At 37.1% G+C, this 5,848-nt stretch overlaps 1 non-coding gene across 1 annotated transcript; it reads left to right on the top strand.

Annotated features, from left to right (window-relative positions):
* The first annotated feature begins 5,182 nt into the window (after positions 1–5,182).
* Positions 5,183–5,289, top strand: LOC133828100 (small nucleolar RNA R71). The gene has a single exon (XR_009890742.1). It is a non-coding gene; the product is annotated as a small nucleolar RNA R71 (small nucleolar RNA).
* Positions 5,290–5,848: the final 559 nt, after the last annotated feature.

Genomic DNA, 5,848 nt, shown 5'->3' with positions numbered 1-5,848 from the left:
AACTCCAAAAAGATTAGAGCCCTGATAGAAATGACATGCCCCAGGAAGCATAAGGATGTGCAAAGCCTGACGGGAAGGATAGCAGGCCTGGGCCGTTTTGTCTCGAAGGCAACTAATAACTTCATCCCTTTCTTCAACATCCTCCGAGGAGGTCAAAGATTCAAGTGGACGGAGGAATTCGAGCAGGCATTCCAGTAGCTAAAGGTGCACATGGCTAACCCTTTATTTTTTTCTAAGCCCGGATATGAAGAACCTCTACTCCTCTGCATGGCTGTCTCTGAGAACTCCATCAATGCTGCCCTAGTCCGCCAGAAGAAGGTTGTACTATCGTAGGTTCTCCTTCATCATGAGGCAGTTGAGAGTCAACTCCTCATCGGGAAGGGCCTTCATCCTTTGAAGTCGGTCGTCGTAGGCCTTGACGAATGGAGTACGACTGTAGGGACCTACAAAAGGAAATTCCTAAGAATCTACTAGATGTAGAGGACAACCAATTACGTGGTTAATTACGTGGAGGCTTATCCTTGAAACTGCAGTGCATATATGCACTTTCTGCACTTTTCCTAAGGACTTATTGTCGGGTTCCTTCTAGTCTAATAATCACTACGCTCCTAATTCAGTGTTCCATATTATGATAAAATCAAACCCAAAAACAAAAATAATTACTTTTTAACTAGAATAAAAGCCAAAGGACTAAAATATATACATAAAGAAAACAAACAAAGACATAATAGCTTGAAGAAACAACATAAATTGATTCACACAAGCTCTGCGAAACAACAAACAAAATATGCCTAAAGACGAGTGGTAGAATTTTCGGGAGGTAAACCTTCATCTCTACTCTGAAACTTTCCTTCTTTACTTATTTTTTTTATTTCTTTCTTATGAAATTTAGTTGGGAAATTTGTTGTTTGGGTACATTCTGTAGTAAGGCTTTCGTATGTATATAGAAAATTTGGATCCTGAATTCGGTTGGGACCAAAGATTTCTTAATGTCCTCTTGTGGATGTGAGGCAACATTTTTAATGGTATTATCTTGCACATGTAAAGGTGAAGTGGAGTTATCCAAAAAGAAAAAATATCATTGATAGAGGTGTTATTAAGAAATGGAAAAATTATTTCATAAAAAAATAACATCTCTTGAAATAATAATATTGTTAGTATCAATTTCTAAAACTTTAAAAGCTTTCATACCTTTTGGATAACCAAGAAAAATGCATGGTTTAGCTCTAGGTGTAAATTTATTTATAGTGCTTTTGAGTGTAGATACATAACATAAACAACCAAAAGAATATATAAATGATCATAAGTATGAGTCTTAGAATACAATACCTCAAATGGAGTATTTTTATGTAGTGGTTTAGTTGGAAGGCGATTAATGACTTGTGTAGCTGTTAGGACAACATCACCCGAATAAATGAGAGACAAACTTGATTGAAAAAGTAAAGCTCAGGCAACATTAAGAAAATGTTGAAGTCTCCTTTCAACCATTGAGTTTTGCTTGGGACATTCAACACAAGAAAAAAATGAAGGGTTCCTTGAGAGGCTAAAAAAAATCAAAAGACAACTCTTTGGCATTATTCGAGTAGACAACTGTAATTGTTACCAAATTGAGTTTTGATCATAGTAAAGAAATTAGGAATTATAGAAGAAACATCAGATTTATTTTTCAACAAAAATAACCAAGTATGCCTAGAATGATCATCCACAACAGTAAGAAAATATTTATAACATTCTCTAGTTTCTTGGGCATAAGGGCCCCATATATCAATATGAGTTAGATAAAATATGCAATCTGAAATGTTATTATTATTGGAAGGAAATGAGATTTTTTCTTGTCTAGTAAGGTGACAAACATTATAAGGTGTATGAAGTTTATTGAAAGTAGAAAAAGACAAAGTAGTATCATTATGAGATGTAATATTTAGAGCTAGATGTCCAAGGAGATTATGCCAAACATAGTAGTCACTAAAGCGACATGAGCAAACAAGAACTCGTAGAGGTTCCCAATGCATCCAGCTTTGTAGAGATTGTCCTGAATGAGACATTGGTTTGAATCAAATGAAATAGTATAGTTGGATTGTTGACAAAGGGCACTCACAAAAATCAAGTTGATATGAAAAGTAGGAACATACAGAACATTGCTCAAAATTAAATCAGAAGTGAGTTTTACAATCCCAGCACTCAAAACAGAAGCATATATACCATTTGGCAAGGAAACAAAATTAGGATGAATACTTGTGTCGAAAGATGTGAATAAATGAGAATCTTTCCAAATATGGTGACTAGCACCAATATCAATCAACCTAGTAGATGAAGAATTAGAATTGTTACCAGAAGCTTGTGAGATTAAAGCAGGAGTGTCATTTGCTTGAGCCTGCATTTGATTAGCTAGGATAGTCATCATGTGCTAATATTGTGTTGGAGTGAACGAGGTGGGCGTATCATTGGAAACAACTGTTGTCATGCCCTGAGTGGATGAATTCTGATGATGCTCTTGTTTGGAGTGATTCTAAGATTAAGAAGATGGATCCCGGGGCTTTGGTTTCCATCCAAGAGGAAACCCATGTAACTTGTAGCATTTTTCTCGCGTATGATTCTGAAAGCCGCAGTGGGTGCACAACAAATGCTTTTTACCAGGGAATTTGGAGCCATGAACAGGGGTAGCAAGAGGTAGTGGGACGTTGGAAATAGGTATTTGCTTTTCTTCTTGAATGATCAAGGAAAAGGCTTGCTTGAAATAGGTATCATTGGAAATAGGTGTTTGCTTGCTTGAAAGGCTCAAACGTTCCAAAGAATTGCCTAAATCATCTTCCTAAGCATGTATCTCTAGGATTTCATCTCAAAAAGCAAGCAAACAAGTTCTAGGATAAAACCAATTTCAATATAATTTTTATTTTAAAAATTCAGCAAGCATAAATATGTTCAATCGCAAATTTTTTTTATTAAAAACATGATCATGCTCTCAATTATTTAATTAAACCCAAGTAATAGTGGAAAGAATATTCAACCAAGCACACGAATTTTTATAGGTTTCATTCCATTCAATTTATACAACATATCATTCAACATATTGTCAATGTCTAATCATTGTCGACTTGATTCAACCACACTCTAAACACCCTAATCAAAACACAACTAAAACAAAATAAAACAAACAACAACCTAATATATACAGAAACAACCTAACAACGATAAATCCCTTCCCCCAAACTTAACCTTAACATTGTCCTCAATTTTAAATAAAAGGTACGGAAAGAAACTTACCTGAAACACTCAGACTGCTTATGACAAAGGACCTTCGCCACCATCCCCCTCAGGTGGAGGATAGCCAAAATGCGGTGGTGGATACAAATTGAGATGGTGAATAGAAAGTGTAGAAAGAAAATTTTAGGATATCCCGTGTTTTATTCTATCTGGGCCCGAAGTAGCGACACGGCCCTTCCTTTGTTTCAAAAATTCAAGGCTCTCTGGAACTCATTGCATTGCGGCTCAAATTTTTTTTGGTTAGTTCTGGTCTTCTTTGTTTTCCTTAGTGCCGCGGTGCCAATTGGTGTGCTGGCCCTACTTTTTCTTTCTCTTTCTTTCTTTTTCACGATTCAACATTACAAATTTAATACTAAACTACATAAATTAAAACTAATCCTAAAAAAAAAAACTCAAAATACTAAAATTAAAATGTTCATAATCCAAAAATTAAATAAAACTAATAAAAAATGCAAATAAAAGATTGGGATGCCTCCCAATGGTGCTTTCGTTAATGTTCTTTAGTTGGACGCTGACCTCCTTGTTGGATTCAACTCAGGTCTAGTCCACCCTCAAGTCCTTGAGAGCCAAAGTGTCATGAGTGGACGCTCGTCTCTTCATATTGCAAATTTTTGGAGCTTTCCACCGCTCATGTAACATTCGAGCTTTTCCATTAAAGAAAATTTTCAAATGTTGACAAATTGTCTGAATACCATATTGAGCCATGGACTATTTAATCGGGACTTCCAACTCGGTATCTCCTCTTTTCACCACATCAGCTCTACAGCAAGTAGGAATTTTTGTTGTTGCAAAAACATTAAATGTTACTTCCTCGTTTTGCACTTGCAGCTTCAACTCACCCTTTTGTACATCAATTACCCTACCGGTAGCTAAAATTGGTATTCCAAGAATAATTGGGATGTTCGCATTCTCCTCCATATCAAAAATAATGAAATCAGTAGAGAAGATAAATTTATCCACCTTTTCTAGAACATCATCAATCACTCTGCGGGAATTTTTGACTGAGCGATCCACCATTTGAAGTGTCACAGTAGTTGGTCTCGCTTCCCCCAATTATAGTTTTTGATAGATAGATAAATAGATAGAGGCATCAGATTCACACTTGCCCCTAAATCATAGAGTTCCTTCTTAAAACCACATTCCCTATAGTACAAGGAATGGTGAAACTACTCGGATCTTTAATCTTGGGAGGTAGTTTCTTTTGGAGTATTGTGATGCACTCCTCAGTAAGTGCCATTGTCTCATAGTCCCCAAGTTTCCTTTTCTTCGACAAGATTTCCTTCATGAACTTCATATAAATCGACATTTGTTCAAGTGCCTCAACAAAGGGAATGTTGATGTGAAGTTTTCAAAAAACATCTAAGAACTTGGAAAACTACTTGTCAAGCGTCTTCTTTTGAAGCCTTTGAGGATATTGGATCTTAATGTGGTGCTGAAAACTCATTGATGACTGCTTCTTTTTAAAGTTCTCATTAACCTCTTCTTCCACCTTATCCTTCTTCTCATCAACCACTTTTAGTAACGGAATATGCTACTTGACTGGCTCTTCTAATTCCTTACCACTCCTCAAGGATATCGCATTGTATTGCTTCTTTGGGTTGACCACACTGTTACTAGGAAAAGTCCCTTGAGGCCTACTTTGTAGCATATTTGCCAATTGACCAAGTTGACTCTCTAGATTTCTGATGGATGCTCGGGTTGGTCAAGGTCAACAATGCAGCTTGTAATTCATTAGTGCTTGTAATTCATTACTCTTCTCTTGAGAAACCGGTGGTTATTCACGGCCATTTCGTCCAACAATGCATAGGCCTAATTAACACTTTTACCCATGAATGCTCCTCGTGCTGCGACATCAATTGTGGTGCGCGTAGTAGTGCACAACCCATTATAGAAATTGTGGACCAACATCCACTTATCAACGCCGTGGTGGGGACACTTTCTCAACATTTCTTTAAACCTCTCCCATGCGTCATATAATGATTCCCCATCAGACTAGAAGAATTTATTGATCTCTCCTCTCAACCTTCCAGCCTTTGATGGAGGAAAGAACTTGGTGAGAAACTTCTATGCTAGATCTTCTTAAGTGTTAATAGAGTTGGCCCATAGAGAGTTTGACAAACTCTTGGCTCTTTCCCTCAGTGATAATGGGAACAACCTAAATTTGATAGCATAGTCACTCACCCCATTCATCTTAAAAGTTCCACACAACTATAGGAAATTAGCTATGTGCATGTTTGGGTCCTCCGTAGGTAATCCACCAAAATGAATGGTGGACTGGACCATTTGTAGTATTGTCGGCTTGATCTTAAAATTGTTAGTGACAACTGTGGGGTATCTGATGCATGAATGCACTCCCTTAACAGTGGGGAGTACATAATCTCTTAAAGTTCGAGCCCCTTGTTCAACATGGACTTCAGCAGTCGCTGCCCCTTTGACATTGTTGGCAGCATTATTTACTGCATTCCCTTGGTTTGCAGCCATCCTTGTCTCCAACCTCTTATTCATCTTCTTTTGTCTACATGTTCTCTCAATCTCAGGATTCACCGGTAATATCTCAGATGTTTTACCTCGTCGCATAAACCAA

Source organism: Humulus lupulus, chromosome 3 (genome assembly GCF_963169125.1).
Source record: "Humulus lupulus chromosome 3, drHumLupu1.1, whole genome shotgun sequence".
In the NCBI taxonomy this organism is placed as follows: domain Eukaryota; kingdom Viridiplantae; phylum Streptophyta; class Magnoliopsida; order Rosales; family Cannabaceae; genus Humulus; species Humulus lupulus.
The sequence above is the reverse complement of the archived record's forward strand: the minus strand, read 5'-3'. Positions and strand labels throughout refer to the sequence as shown.